The sequence below is a fragment of the Pongo abelii genome, chromosome 8 (genome assembly GCF_028885655.2).
Source record: "Pongo abelii isolate AG06213 chromosome 8, NHGRI_mPonAbe1-v2.0_pri, whole genome shotgun sequence".
Lineage (NCBI taxonomy): Eukaryota > Metazoa > Chordata > Mammalia > Primates > Hominidae > Pongo > Pongo abelii.
The window spans coordinates 113,050,810-113,068,081 of NC_071993.2; positions in this window are offsets into that span (position 1 = coordinate 113,050,810).

Consider the following 17,272-nt stretch of genomic DNA (forward strand, 5'->3'; position numbering starts at 1 on the left):
ACAGAATAAGCCACAGCTACTGAGTGAGAAAGCAAGCACCAACGCCTTGAGCTTCTGATTCCTGGTGAGATGTGTTTGGCTGATGTAAGGACAAGTGCAAGTTAAAAATGAGAAGTTTAATTCTCCTTCTGGAAAATAAGGGAAGAGCCTTCACCCCACTCACTTTTCTTAGAGCATTCACTTTAGAAGACTTGTAATTGTAAGCTCTTTGTCTCTTTGAAATGCATGAAATCTTTCTATAGACTAAATAAGCCTCTCACCAGCTTTAGGGTCCAGGAATATCTTTCCCAAGAATCTGGGAACCACATCTTTCAAATGTAATCAACAAAGAAAATAGTGTCTCTACCTCCTAGTTTGTGGGAGGGCAGTAGCCTAATTTCAGGGGGCCAGGTGTCATTCTCTAAAAGTACTTCCTGTCATAATGATATGAGAATTTTATTTCTCCTTTAGATAAAGCTAATTAGCTAACACAGATGGCCACCCCAATTACCAAGCGAATCTAGAATAAACTATGTGTGACAAATGGTGTTGTCAAGTCCTCTTCCTTGAGGATTAGTGATTGTTTGTCTTGAACACGTATGTAATGTGTTGTATCTGCTTGGTTGTATAAAAGTGAGATTTATTTCTGCATTTGAAAATCTCTTTAGTGGATTGCCTGTGATGTACACCACATTTTGCTTTAATGCTTATTCAATAATAAAATTATATCTTGTTCTTGTGGAAAACCATATGTGGAGAAGTTATTTTAGATTGGGAGGAGATTTTGTTTTTAATCATATTTTCCCAACACTGACTATATCCATGTAGTTTGTTAATGAGATGAACAGTTATTTAGTAGTTGTGGATATCTCCCCTTGAAAGAGAAGACTACATGCTTAAAAAGAAAAGACATGAATGAAAAAAAGAGAAAAAAATCAGGAAATGCTCCTAGTCACCTCTACTAAATAAATGGATACCTGAATGCACAAGATATGAACAGGCAGACAAATAAACACATACATACATGCAAGACAAAATCAGTATGGGCAGAGAAAAAATAGTCCCCTTACTTTGTAAGAGCACTCAGTCAACAGAACAGCTCTCTGAAGTAGGTGTATTTTTCTAAGAATAATCTTATTTTTTATTCCCTGTAGTGGGTGGGATAGGGGTGGGCAGAGTGGTGAGGGAGAATGACTCACTGAGTTTCTATGACATTCACCTGATGCTTCCTAAAGCCAAGGCCAAATATACTGCAAAAATAAATGCACACTGATTTCAAAGACTCTCCATTTGGGAAAGCAGGTGTTTTTGCTTTAAAAAGGATCTTTAAGGGCGTTTGATTTTTTTTTTTTTCTTCATAGTGCTACCTTAGAAACAGTCCAGAGGGTCTTATTAGTGTGGTTTATCACTGGGCAGTGTGGGCTTTGGTTGTTGTGTATTGAAATATGGATTAGATTGTGTTCTGAGAGAGAATTCCAATACGAAGCTAATAAAGTTCATGTGGCTATTTTCTATACAATATCCTTTTAGGAACCCCCTTGAGAAAGTTTACTTCTGGAGAAAAAAAAAAAAAAAAACAAGCAAAGCATGACAAATCAATCCAAACTGCAAAAGAATAGAGCTCATGGAGAAATTCTGGAAAATAGGAAATTTTTTTTTTTTTTGAGATAAAGGCTCACTCTGTCGCTCAGGCTGGAGTGCAGTGGCACGATCTTGGCTCACTGCAACCTTTGCTTCCTGGGTTCAAGCGATTGTCTTGCTTCAGCCTCCCACGTAGCTGGGATTACAGGCGTCTGCCACCATGCCCGGCTAATTTGTGTATTTTTAGTAGTGATGGGGTTTCTCCATGTTGTCCAGGTTGGTCTTGAACTCCTGACCTCAGGTGATCTGCCCGCCTCAGCCTCCCAAAGTGCTGGGATTACACGTTTGAGCCACTGCCCCAGGCCAAATATACTTTTAAAAAATTTTCCAGGACACAAATTTTAGATTACTTCTCTAAAAAGTTAACTCACTAAGGCGGATATTATCAGTCCTATCTCAGATTTGGACCAACTCCAAATTAAAAGAGCAAAGATCTATAACAGAGCTGCAAACTTGCAGAAATATAATAAAGTTAACACATAAGTCAACAGCTTGTTAAAGAAAGAATACCAAATTACCAGAAACATTTCAAACTTAAGTAGATTAATTAGGAGACTTATCTAAGATTAAAGAGCACCCATGCAATAGACACTCTAACACCAAATAACTATATTCTGATAACTGTGGTACACAATTGACTGGGGTAAAGTTCAGGCTGCTGCTTCTTTTTTTTTTATTTTTTATTTTTATTTTTTTTGAGACAGTCTCCCTCTGTTGCCCACACTGGAGTTTTGGCTCACTGCAGCCTCCATGTCCCAGGTTCAAGTGATTCTTCTGCCTCAGCCTCCTGAGTAACTGGGACTGCAGGTGCATGCCACCATGTCCAGCTAATTTTTGTATTTTTGGTAGAGTTGGGTTTCACCATGATGGCCAGGCTGACCTCGAACTCCTGACCTCCAATGATAATCCTGCCTCAGCCTCCCAAAGTGCTGGGATTACAGGTGTGAGCCACCTTCTTGGGCTGCCCACAGGTTCCCCTACAACCTAGCCTAATATTTCTGTCCAGGCTTATCTCCACTTAGCATACAGGACCATGTCATTGCACTTTCTTCCCATCATTTATTCATTGCACAACCACCTCCCCAGCTTATGAAAGAAGAAACAACGAGATCCGTGCTTCTCAAACTTTAAAGCAAATGAATCTGTGGATTTGTTAAAATACAGATCTGGATTCAATAATCCTTAGACTGACACCCAACATTCTAAATTTCTACCTTCCAGTTGATGCCAATGTTGATGTCTGGTCTGCAGACATTTTCGGCAGTAAGTTCTATAACTTGATATTTCTTCTTAATTTCAGTTTATTTCATTTATTTGTTGCATATTTCATGATAATATAACTAACATTGAGGAAAGGTTTCCCATTACCAAGGCCATTGGAAATGGTGTCTGGGTCTCAGCTGGACTTTCTATTCCACATGTTTGAGTTGTGTTTATATTCTTGTCTCACCTTGCTTTTGTGTCACAGGAGTATAAACACTTTATGTTCTGCCTCTCTTCATCTGGTCCATTGGTTCACATATCTACCCTGAAATCAGTAATTTCAAATGTTCATATTTTAACAGATATATCACATATTTTTACCCTTTTCTATATAAAAGATTTATTGTTCAGTAAGTCCTACTTAGCATTCCTATAAAAATAAGTATTTGAGTTTTCCTTTGTCTTTGTTCTGTGAGAAGTTCTACCAATTATTATGCAGAATATCTTCCATTTGTCCCTTTAGATCCACTTTCTTACATTTTCATCCTGCTCTGTGTCCTGAGTTTACCTACCTGGACAGTATCAACATGGTACTGTCCTTACCCTGGAACTTGAATCAAGAGAAAAAGAAGAGTGAGAAATGAAGGGGCGTGGCTGGAGGAAATTGAGTTCCAGATATCTATTATCCAGCTCCTTCTCTGACAGATTGTTGTTAGGCAATCCTCGACCTCTCATTAAGCAGCAAGGGTTCAGGTCTTTGCTTCTTTCCCTTGCTTTTTCAGGTAGTGTTCATGCCTACCTAGCTGATACTAGCCCAGGGCTACTGAACTATTCCTCGTTAGCTTCCTTAAACACTGCTCATGCCTTTATACATTATTCTTTTATTAAACTTTTCTTAAATTACTCCCATTTGAAATTATAATCAGTTTCATGCTGAAATTGTGAATATTATAATCAGTAACGTCTTTTAATTGAATTTTTAGATGACATAGGCAAAACTCACCAAGCACTAGGCGGTGGTAAGACAGTCTTCATAACACACTGAGAAAACTGTTTTAGGGTAAAGAAAGAACCTTTTATATCATCTGGCACAGGATAAGGTTCCAGCATACCTATTATAATTAACATGATTAACATCATTTTTATGAATCCAATTATGAACATGATGATTAAAATTATTATTATGCATCTGATAGAGGCCCTACAGTCTCAGCATTGAACAAAACAGAATTGACTGTGGAACTACTGACCTTTGGAATTCAAATATCTAACAAACACGAAATCCTGATGGGGACTAGAAATAAGAATTAATGGGTTAAGATTCCAGTTAGGGCTTATTTAGGATATTGGAAATACCTACTAGTTCCTGATTTAGGCAAACCTAATTCCTCACTCCTAAACTGTGGAGGAAGGGTGAAGGCCTTCCAATGCCAACTTCTTCCATTTCTGCCAATCAAGCTTTCAGGTAGTCTACTACTTAGTCATAAGGTTTTCTTTATTTCTTGTTACATGTAACAATTCCAAAGACTCAATTTCCACCACCCAAAATGGAAAAAAATAAGTAACGCTATAAACGTGATATTTAGAATAGACAATAGTTAAGTGCAAAGTTTATCACGAAAGAATCAGAGAGGAAAAAAATAAAAGGATAAAGTGGTCAAGAAAAACTGAGGGGGAAGAGAATTTTATAATAGCAGCACACTTTAAAAGCAGAGTCCAATCTAGTCATTTGTTAAGTCTGAGATTTGATGTGAGAGTTAATGAATCACTTTATATACATACATAGCACTTGACACTCTGCAGGCTTTCAGCACAGGGCAGCCTTTTCTTCCTAAGTGGGTACTATTATGTCAAAAATATAGAAAGAACCAAATTATGATGCTAAGCATTATATATAAGCTTATATGGTTACATTTCATTTAGTCTGATTTCTAATAATTGAGGAATGGTCTCTGTTCTCCAAAAATGTCAGCTAAAGTTGAAAATGGCTCTATTGAGGACACATCTTTCAGATCCAAAATAATAACACTTACTCTAGGATACATTTATCAAGGGTTTATGATATACTCAGCTTTTCACATCTATTAACTTTGTTTTTCCTCAAATGTTAATTAGGTAGGGACTATTATATGGTCAATTTATGGATCAGGAATCTGAGATTAGAGAATTAAAGTAACTTGTCCAAAGATATAACTAGTAAACCTTAGAGCTGAGAGAGAAGATATGAGGCTTTCTGGCCTTTGAAAACTGCTCACTTCACCAGAAAAAGCAATGTACGTAAATGTCTATTTAAGTGGCCTTATATTTGGCTTCTAATATTGGTACAACCCAGCTATTCCCCCAAAAAATGTAGTATAGGAAAATTTTCTTCTAGCTAAACCATTCTGTAAAATGCCCACGCACATTTTCAAGGCCCTGTGATTTGTGTGCTTTGGAAATCAGACCCATGTAACAAATTGTAGCTCCCAGTCTGCAGAAGAATGCCTGTGGAATGTTTTAATGCTTATGAAGAAAAAATTTAGTCTTTCTTGGTAAAAGTAACCTAAAGCTCTAGGTGGCTGATAACATAGAGTGAAGCAGGGCACTCTGCACTAAAGATACAAATGCTCTCCAGCCATTCTTTGAAATTGAGCTCCTTTCTAGTTTGCTAAAACTTTTTCCAGCAGGTTCAAGGCCTCAGCAAGTCTCACCGTGTTATGAAGAAGTACTAAAAGTTGTATTTAATAAGTTAACCTTCTCCCCTGAGCCTTAGTTATAACTTTTTAAAGAGTCTTGGAGGAACAGTTGAGCTTTTCACAAATGGGGGAGTCTCAACTCATGTTTACCAAATAAAAAAGTGAAAGAAGCTAATTTTGCATTTCCATTCAAAGTTAGTGTGGTAGGGGAAGGTCCTCCCTCTGTTAGGTGGTATTTCCTATAATGGGTAGAATTACCCAGAGATACATAAAAAAAGATCAAATGCATCCATTGACTGTGCTTTGACTTAGAATATCATAAAAATTAAGAATGCAATTGAACTTGTTGAGTCTTGGCATGAGATATCTACTTAATGCTGCATGACAGGTAACTACAATATATCAGTGTATAAAATAATAGGCATTTCTTTCTTAGTTTGGTATCCATGAATCATCTGGATTTTGGTTGACCTAGGTTAGGCTCAGCTCGACTTGGCCCCAGGTTCTGAGTTGAGTCCAGTTCTGCTTCACATATCTTCATTCTCTTTGGACCAGCAGATACTCAAGGCCTGTTCTTCTTAGGGTGAAAATGCAGGAGTGAAAGACAGGGGTAGAGGAAAAGTATCATGTTTCTTAGGGCTCCCATTAAGAATTGTAAACTGTCACTTTTCTCTATGTTCCTTTACCTAAAGTCAGTCCTATTGCCAAGTTCAACATTTTTTGGATAGGGAAGCATAATCTTCCATTGATAGTTGAAGGGAAGGGTAAATATTTGCTCATTAATAGTCTAACCTTTCACAGTCTCTAAGTTACTATTTTGAGTAATGCTCTATCGGCCTACCACTATTCAAACTTTAAGGATAGAATTCACTTGTTTTTATCCTCTTGTCAAATAAATGATTCAATGTATTCAGTAGAGTTTTCACTATTTGGTCTTTCCATTCTCTAAGCATCATTATATATGTGACCAACACAGAGTCACAGCTATCAGTGACCTGGGAAAGGAAAAGTGAGTCATGCAAATAGTAAACAAAGAACTAGTGTTTTGGAATCACAGAATGCTAAATATTTTAAATAAAGAGATTGTACTCAATAAATACTATAAAAGAGGAAACTAGAGAACAATAGAGTTTAATCCACTTATCCAAGTTACCCAGCTAGTTAAGAGCATATCCATAACCCAGTTTATTATCTTCTCTACCATGCTACACTTCCATGGCCTTTTATAAACTTTCTATTTAGTTTTACACACACACACACACACATACACACATACACACACATACTTCAAGGTATTAGGAAGGAAGTAAATAAAACTGCTTCTGAATTGCAGTGACATTTTTGGGGATTGTATATTTTCTTTTAATTTATTTTTTAATTGTTTATATTTATGGTATTTATGGTATATGCCATGATGTTTTGTTATATGTATTTATTGTGAAATGGCTATATCAAGCTATTTAACATTTGCATTGTTTCACATAATTTTTGTGTGTGTGATAACACAAAATCTCTTTTCACAGTCTTCATATACATTATACATTGGTATCAATTGTAGTCACCAAGATGAACAACACATCTCTTGAACTTATTTTTCCTTTCTAAAAATTTGTGTCCTTTGACCAACATCTTTCCAATCTCCCTCCTTAAGCCAGCCTTTGGGAACCACCATTTTACTCTCTCTTTGTATACTAACTTTTTTTACACTTCTCGTATAAATGAGATCATCTTCCTGTGGCTGGTTTATTTTGCTTAATATAGTGTCCTCTAGGTTCTTCCATGTTGTTGCAAATAATGGGATATTCTTTTTCCCTTTTTAAGGGTAATATTCTATAGTGTATATATACCATATTTTCTTTTTTTTTAAGTTCTGGGGTACATGTGGAGAATGTGCAGGTTTGTTGCATACGTAAAAGTATGCCATGGTGGTTTGCTGCACCTATCAACCCATCACCTAGGTTTTAAGCCCCACATGCATTAGCTCTTTTCCCTAATGCTCCCCAACACCCTTTCCTGACAGGCCCCAGTGTGTGTGGTTGCCCTCCCTATGTCCATGTGTTTTCATTGTTCAGATCCCACTTATAAGTGAGAACATGCGGTGTTTGGTTTTCTGATCTTGTTTTAGTTTGCTAAGGATGATTGCTTCCAGCTCCATCCATATCTTTGTGAAGTACATGATCTCATTTCTTTTTATGGCTACATAGTAATCCATGGCATATATGTACCACATTTTCTTTATCCAGTCTATCATTGATGGACATTTGGGTTCATTCCATGTCTTTGCTATTGTGAATAGTGTTGCGATGAATATATGCATGCACGTATCTTATACCACATTTTCTTGATCCATTCATCTGTCAATGGACACTAAACTTGAGTTCATATCTTGGCTGTTGTGAATAATGCTGCAATGAACATAGGAGAGCAAATATCTCTTTGACACACTGATCTCATATCCTTTGGATATATGCCCAGTAGTGGGATTGCTGGATTGCACGGTAATCTATTTCTAGTTTTTTGGGGAACATTCATACTATTTTCCATAGTGGTTGCACCTTTTACAATCCCACTAACAGTGCATAAGGGTTCTAATTTCTCACATCCTCATCAACACTTATTTTTTTTCATTTTAGTTAGTAGCCATCCTAACAGGTATGAGGTGCTATCTCATTGTACTGAATTTACTCACCAGGATTCTGTATCTTCTATAACTTATGTGTAGTCTGCATTAGTCTGGATTCTATATTCTGCATTAGCCTGGATTAAATGGGAAGGCATATGGAAGCATATGAAAACCAAAAACAAATATCATCTGTATGATAGATAATGCTGGTTGTGAAATTTGGCTTAGGTCTGAGGGACAAATTGGCTTTCAAAAGCTTCTTCCTCTCCTGTGCTTGATACCCAACAGGCGGGGAACAGGCCACACCTCTTCCCATATCTATCTTTGGGGCAACCCACCTCAGGAAAAATGTGAGTTCTTCAGAACACTTCTCAAATCAGTATCCTTCAATGGCCCAGGTAAGAGATGGAAGAAAAGAGACCGAATCTTCACCTCCTTATAAGAAATTCTCACTTCCCAACTGAGAAAAGTGTACCAGTATTAACCCACAATAGGTAGCCATGTGTGGAGAAGTGAGGTAGGAGTGAAATTCTAAGCCATATGTGTTGCCCTTGGGGTATTCCTGCACATGGAAACATTAGTTCAGAGCATAAAAACACTCTCCCAACACTGGCTGAGAGTTTTTCCTTTCACTGATTTTGCCTTTGAAGAATTTCAATAGAACATATGTGACTGTTAATGTTGAAACTACAATAAAAGCCACTTGGTATCACTTAGGTAATTGTAGCGCTGATTCCTCTGCCATTTTGATTAGTAATGCATATTGATCTCCGGGACCAGGCTGAACACGGATCGAATGACATACGCACAATAGCACAGGACTGCGCTCATTTAGCAACAAATCGCCGTTGGAAAGTCCCTTTATGTTTATTCTCCTCATTTTGGTTCCATTTGATGCTTCCCTTTGTTGACTGTCTTTTAATCACTGTAGGCAACAAAGCCCCAAGGGACAGTTCTAAAGAGCTTTGTGAGGAGAGGATAGTTTTCTGAATACAGAAATTGGCGTGATACATCAGAAATTGTGGGTCCTCTGGATCAACCTGCTAGTAAATGGAGGCATTCCATTTGTCATCAGTGTGCATTTAGTGCAGATACAGCATTCAAGGGGAAACAGAATCATTTGGCAGACCTCATGTATTTGTTTACTGATTTTATGTCTTCATTTTCTCTCTCTCCTATCCCTTTCGGGGAAATCTGCTTATGAGCTTTCTTCTTCCAAGAACTAGAGTTAGATTCAGTGTACAAACTTGCAGGTACTGAAATCTTTTTCACTTACTTCCATTTGAACAATTATATAAAATAATTAATGCTAAGGTATTGCTGCTCTAATGCAACTGGACAGGGCCAATTAATTATTTTTCTCCCTAAAGTCAAAGATGTTATTGTTCAATAGAGAAATTTGATATTCAAAATTATATTCCAATCCTGATGAAATTTCTCTCTTCTTCCCAAGCCTCAAATCGAGAAATTTCATGGTTTACTTCTGAATTTTAAGAAGACTGGAGGCCATATTGAGAAACTTTTCAGGCTGAAGGAGGAAAGCATCTAATTTTAGCCTCATGCTTGGCTGCCAAGGTGTTACTTTTAACATGTCCTGACATCTCATTAAAAGTCATTCCAAATTCCTTGGCATGGGCTTCAGTGCCCTTTATAACTAGGTTTCTTCTTTCCTTTTCGTACTCATTTTTTTCTATTCATTCAGTGGATAGACTTGCCACTCCCCAAACACAGCAGGTTACTTCACTTCCCAGTGTCTTTATGCATGTACTACTTTATCTCAGGAAAATCTGCATCTCCTTCACTTTACCTGCCTCATGTCCACTTGGCAAACTCCTACATAATTTTAAATAACCTCAAACTCCTACGTAATCTTAAATAACATATCTCAGTGTTAATTTTCTTCTGCAATACACCTATTTTCCCTTATCTTCAGACACACTTGATTTATTCTATAGTTGGAGTTTCTGGGATTTATCATTTATTTTGATTATAATTTTTCTTATAGGAATTTTCACATGTCTAATTCTTTCATTAGACTGTGGGCTCTGCAAGGACAAAAACAATGTCTTAATCTCTTATCCCCAGAGCAAAGAAAAGCTACTGATGTACAAAATATATTCAATATAGGTTTGTTGAATTAAATAGAACACAAAAGCAATAATGTCATATAAAAAGGATGCATGGACAGATGAATAATCACTGCTGAGATGCATAAATTTTTAAATCACAAGAGGGTCAGTCACTTCACAGAGGCTACTTGGCAAAGTACTATATCAATCAGGGTCCCATTTTCAATTGCATGGTGACAGGTTTACTTTCTGGCTATAAGGATATGAAATATGTTATATGTATAATTTATTGTGTTTCATAAAAAAAAACCTGAAGCCCAAATTCCCTGACAACAAGAGATACATTCACAGAGCATAAAATTGACTAATATGAAAGATGCTTACGGTGAAATATTTTAGTACAGATAATGTTATTGAGAAGTTCTTGTTTTTTGAGAAATGCTAAAGTTAACATAAATACACTTTTAGATTTGCCCAGACTTTTAGAGGAGACACTGTGTGTTGCAATGAGGACTGGATAAAGAGCAATTGTACTGTACATCAAGAAAATAAAATCCAAGTTTCCCTATGGCATACTAAAAATATCAAAGTTCCCATTGTCCAGAAAGGACAATTAGTAAATTTTTTTTCTCAAAGAGAAATAATAAGGAAACTGCATATATAAGTGTATCCATCTCTTACATGCCCCTCCCTTCCCTGAAACTCCAAGTCACCCACAGTCTCTCCTATAAGTACAGTTTTGAGAGTTCTTGGTGGGCACTTGATTATGCTAGAGTTTTTCTCTTCCCCTCTGGCTACACTGCCTGGAATTTAGCTCCATTTTGCTAGTTTATATAGCAAGGTTTAAAAAATATTCAGCCACACATAAACACAATGATAATGTAAATTGTCAACTAATAACAACTCACACTCTTTCTCTACAATACTGTTGTTCAAATATATTAGTCTCTTTAGGGTAAATTATTTTTAGTTTTTAAGAGTTCCTCTTCATCCCACTGTTCTTCTAAAGATGGTATCTGGATGTTTGAGGGCAGGATATATGGAGGTGCTTTACTTTAGAAACCAAATGAAGAGACCCATAAGCTCTCCTCTTCCTAGGTGTTGCTAGTCTAACCTGAGTTGTAGATGGATTTGCAAAGGGACAATTGGCCTTAACTATTTCTTTGGTGCATTGAACTAGTACCCATTGCTGAAGTTCATTGTTATGATCATGTCAACTCTCTCTGGGAAGATCCATGTTTATCTCAGACCTCTGTTGGTTCACCTGTGTTCTTAGTACTTCCCCAAATCTTCTCTTGGGCACCAAGTCATTTCTGGAAGCTTTATACACACATAGAGGCCACAGAAGACCAAGAGCTTGAACTCAGGGCTGTTGGCATAGAGCACTGTGCCTGTATCCCCAAACACCACTCAAATCAGTGTCCTCAATAGAGATGCCCTCTAATTACTCTATCAGGAAAATATTTAACATTTATGTAGATTAGTTACACAAATGGAAATATATTCAACATTACTCATTGGTAGATTTAAAAACTCTTCATATCTCACCAGATATTCTCTTTCCATTCTGCTTCCCCACTCAACAAACACTTTTAATGTTTCATGTTTTAAGAAAGAGCTGTAACACAGAAGGACAAGGAAGAGATGGAGAAATCTGATAGCTCTATAGTGGAGTGTGATGATATATCTTCGGAGACATCATTTTAAAAGTTTACGTGATGCAAGCGGAGCAATGAGATTGGGAACAGGAGATGATTTTAATTGTCTACCACCATGCTGACATTCAATTTCAATAGGGCAACTAATTAGCAAACTCCATTTGCAGAGGTAGAAAAGAACTACCATTAGTGACAGGAAAAACCCTAGTCTATTAAACACTTTCTGTGTACCAGTTCAAATCATCTCGAATTCCCCTCTTATTTCAGACATTATTTCTGCAACCAGTTTTATGCAGGATTTAATCAGATTTCTGTAGGTTAAAGACTACAGACTTCCAGAGGGTCTCACCTGGTGCCACTTCTGTGTGCCTCTTGTTTTCACCAATGGTTTCTTTGACACTGCACCATGGGGCTCTTATGAGAACTCTTCCAGTACTCAGATATATGTCACTCAGAAGCATAAGAAAAATGGTAATTGTCGAGCCAATCTTTAACCAATGGAAACCAATGGATGAATGTTTCTCTCTCTTGTTCCCTGAGTGGAAAGTTCCAAAATGTATTTTATAAACCTGTTCAGAATGCTTTGGAAGAAGAAGCAACAGTTGCCCATAGTGGTAACAAATGGAGCAACACATTTCTTTTTTTTTTTAATTATGATTTATTTATTTATTTATTTATTTATTATTATACTTTAGGTTTTAGGGTACATGTGTGCAATGTGCAAGTTAGTCACATATGTATACATGTTCCATGCTGGTGTGCTGCACCCACTAACTCGTCATCTAGCATTAGGTATACCTCCCAATGCTATCCCTCCCCCCTCCCCCGACCCTACAACAGTCCCCAGAGTGTGATGTTCCCCTTCCTGTGTCCATGTGTTCTCATTGTTCAATTCCCACCTATGAGTGAGAATATGTGGTGTTTGCTTTTTTGTTCTTGCGATAGTTTACTGAGAATGATGATTTCCAATTTCATCCATGTCCCTACAAAGGACATGAACTCATCATTTTTTATGGCTGCATAGTATTCCATCATTAAAAAGTCAGGAAACAACAGGTGCTGGAGAGGATGTGGAGAAATAGGAACACTTTTACACTGTTGGTGGGACTGTAAACTAGTTCAACCATTGTGGAAGTCAGTGTGGCGATTCCTCAGGGATCTAGAACTAGAAATACCATTTGGCCCAGCCATCCCATTACTGGGTATATACCCAAAGGACTATAAATCGTGCTTCCATAAAGACACATGCACACATATGTTTATTGTGGCATTATTCACAATAGCAAAGACTTGGAACCAACCCAAAGGTCCAACAATGATAGACTGGATTAAGAAAATGTGGAGTAACACATTTCTATCTTGGCTTTCCATCTTTCCAGTGTAACTTCTGTCTCTTGCTCCTGCTACCCAGTATCAATCCCTCCTCCTCCAAGGAGAAAGCATACTTGCTTGTAAATCTCTGGCTCAGGCTTGGCTTTGGGGGAATCTGGGGGTAAAACACCTATGTAAGAGTTGACATGAAATAACTTTTTATTCTTTTAACCTTTTTATTCTTTGTTTTAACATCTTGTGAGGTGCTTCCCTTGAACCTGCTATTAACCTGTTCAGGGAGATTTTCTCTCCCCACCCTCCCTCCCTCCCTCCCTCCCTCCCTCCCTCCCTCCCTCCCTCCCTCCCTCCCTCCCTTCCTCTTTCCTCTCTTTCTTTTCTTTTCTTTCCTTCTGTCTTTTCTTTCTTTCTTTCCCTTCCTTCCTTCCCTCCCTCCCTCCTTCCTTCCTTCCTTCTTCCTTCCTTCCTTTTTCCTTTCCTTTCCTTTCCCTTTCCCTTTCCCTTTATTTCTTTTCTTTCCTAGCTTTTTCCTCTCTCTCTTTCTTCCTCTCAAAATTAGACCTCCCACAAAGGTTTTACATTGGAGTGCACTTATTAAAGATGTTAGTCACTGAGATAACATTGACAACTATCTCCTTTCTTCCCCAGAACTGGAACTTACTCAGGTTGCCATAGGGGTCTGAGATACACCTGTACTGAGATTAGAATCTGCCACAGAATGGGTTATGGAAATCTTCTATTTAGATGAGAAATTATTATCCTCATCATAGTCTTTCCAGTTATGGAGCCATCAAAATTGCTTTTAATTGGATGATTTTTGAAATAGTTCAATAGTTATATTCTATATCTTAGGATTCTTATATTTGAAATAAATATGCAGTCACCTATATCCTTATTCTTCGTGAGGCTTTATTTAATGTATTTTAGATATTTAAGGTGAAATTGAGAGATCTCCTAAAGTGATGACTTCAAACTTTCTTGTTAAATTGAGCATAAGATAAATTACATTGATTTAATGAAAATGTTTTTATAGAAAGACATGAATATTGAGCTTTGTGCTAATATAGCAGCAATTATTTTTTCATTGTCACTGTTGTCTGCATTAAAAAAAAATTATCTGAAGGGTGAGGAAGAGGCAGGTACTCCACCATCCACAACCAGGGGGCACCCAGTGTCCTTTCTTTAGGGGGCTGAGATAAGGCATACTGTTTAAATACTGAGCTCCCCCTAACCTTAAAAAAAATATGTTATTTGCTAATGTTTTGGGTTCTGGTTCAAATAGGCCAATTTTAACATAATAGATGAGGATGGAGCTTTTGTGTCAAGGCATAAAATTGTGTAATTGGGAATATTAAGGTGGGTTGAAGAACAAAGTTTTCAGGGAATGACTTTTTAGTTAGGAGTGGGGGATTGAAGAGAGTGAGCTAGGATGACTGGGACCCTGCAAAGGTTTGATTAGATAACCCAGAATAGAACCACTGTGGGGGCTGGATTTTGGTGCAGGCTGGAAGGAACATCACTTTTAAATGAACAAGGCCCAGTCATGTGAAATGGAGATGGAGGATCTCCATTGTTATTGATAACATTATGTGAAATTGATGTTTAATATAAATACTGAAATTAATGTGACAGAACTGATGCTGTTTTCCCAACAATCTACTTCATGTCAAGAACTGTGCTCAGCACTGTAAACATAGCATCGCTGATGCTCTTAACAATGCTGTCTTGATAAATGAGAACATTCAGGCTTAAGAAAGCCTTCTGACCCCCAGCTAGTAAGTACTGCTGGTATTAACTGAAAGTAAATTCCTTTTGAGTTAGAGTGCATACTTTTTATACTATGTCATGGTAGATTTCCTATTCATATGGATGGCATAGAACAGGGACCTTAAATAATGGACTATTAAAGAAAGATATTAAGAAGAGCATAAAAAAGGTATGTATCAGTCAAGAACATTGGGATATACTGCTGGAGAACATTTTACTGAGAATTATTACTAGGCTCAGGCATCTTAAGAGACTCTGAATAGAACAAAATAGTACCAGAATAGACAGCATTATCAATGAGAAAAAAATATACATAAAATCATGTGTGGTTCTTATCAGTGGCTACTTATTGCATCTTCAATTAAGGTGGCCTTATTAGGCTAAAATGTAGTATAATTTGGTATTATAAAATGTATAAGTATCTTCTTAGAGCTGTCGGTTTCTTACCATGATGGAGCAACTGATGCCAGACTAGCCCTGCCACTGTAAACAAAAATAAATTGGATGATATATATGAGGCTTACTCTAATGACTCCTTTTCAATATTTAACTGGAAACCTCAGCCATTTTAGTAGGGTAAGAAAAAAATAGTAAATGGCATAATGAGTAGAAAGTAAGAACTTGTAAAAGTCTGTAGGTATAGATAATATGAATTTATGCCTAGAAAATTTTAGAAAATATAAAAACCTATGAGAACCAGTAAATGATTTAGCCAAGTTGTGGGATATAAAATCATTATAAACATTAATTGTATTTTTATATATTAACAATAAATGATTAGCACATAATACTTAAAATATTAAAAGTTAAAAAGTGAAATCAATAAAACTATTTAGGTATAAATTTAACCAAAGATGGGCAAACTACAAAAGAATAATGATAAAAGTTAAAGGAAACTAAATAAATGAAGTGATACATAAGTTCATGGACAGAAAAATAATGGGGTTATGATTTTCATTCTCTCTAAATTAATCTATAATTTCAACACAGTCCCGTACGTAATTAGAGCAGATCTTTTATAAGAAATTGACAAGTTGTTCCTAATATTCATATGAAAATTCAAAGGACCTTGAGTAGCCAAAATAATTTAGAAAATAAAGGACAAATTTGGAGGAGGTACACTACTGATTATATGTCTTACTACAAAGCTACAATAATAAACATAAAGTGGTACTGAAATAAGGAATCTAGAAATAGACCTACACATATATGGTCAAGGTAATAGGGAAATATGCCATTTTCATAAATAGTCCTGGACTACTGACTATCCACACCAGAAGAAAGAGGCAAACCCTCCACTTCTAATTCATAGAATATGCAAAAATATTTGAAGTGCATCATAAACTTCAGTATAAAAAATAAAACTATAAAACATATAGAACATAAAAGAACATCTCTGTAATCAAACTGAAATGATGTTTAAATGTAGAAAATGTTCTTTTTGTTTTTTCTAGTAAATACAAGTAGTAAAAAGTTTTAGATAATATAATTTGCTTCTAAGTAAAATTTCAAAAACGTACTTTCCTTTTCTAAGATAATTCAGTTGCTACAAGACAAAGAGTAAGAGAAGTGGTTTTGCATTACAATGCCCATAATTTTCTGGTGTAAATGCAATATATTTTACTCTCATTCTGACTTCGCCTCTACCTAACTGTGACTTTGGATAAATTACTTAAACCGTCTCAGGTTCAGCTTCCCAGTTCTAAAAATGGATACAGTATTATTATCTAACTCTTTATGAGGTTTGGATAAGATAATATATGCAAAACCTATAGAACAGTGCCTGGACATGTTGACATATGGTATGTACTCAGTGCTGCTGCTATTGTTTTACTGATGATTATGCTAATATTAGTTATCATTCCATTATTTCATTACATGAAAGGCTATATTATATTGTGATTAACAGCACATTCTCTTTTTTTTATTTTATTTTTTGTTAATTTTATTATTATTATACTTTAAGTTTTAGGGTACATGTGCACAATGTGCAGGTTAGTTCCATATGTATACATGTGCCATGCTGGTGTGTGCACCCATTAACTCGTCATTTAGCATTAGGTATATCTCCTAATGCTATCCCTCCTCACTCCCCCCACCCCACAACAGTCCCCAGAGTGTGATGTTCCCCTTCCTATGTCCATGTGTTCTCATTGTTCAATTCCCATCTATAAGTGAGAACATGCGGTGTTTGGTTTTCTGTCCTTGCGATAGTTTACTGAGAATGATGATTTCCAATTTCATCCATGTCCCTACAAAGGACGTGAACTCATCATTTTTTATGGCTGCATAGTATTCCATGGTGTATATGTGCCACATTTTCTTAAT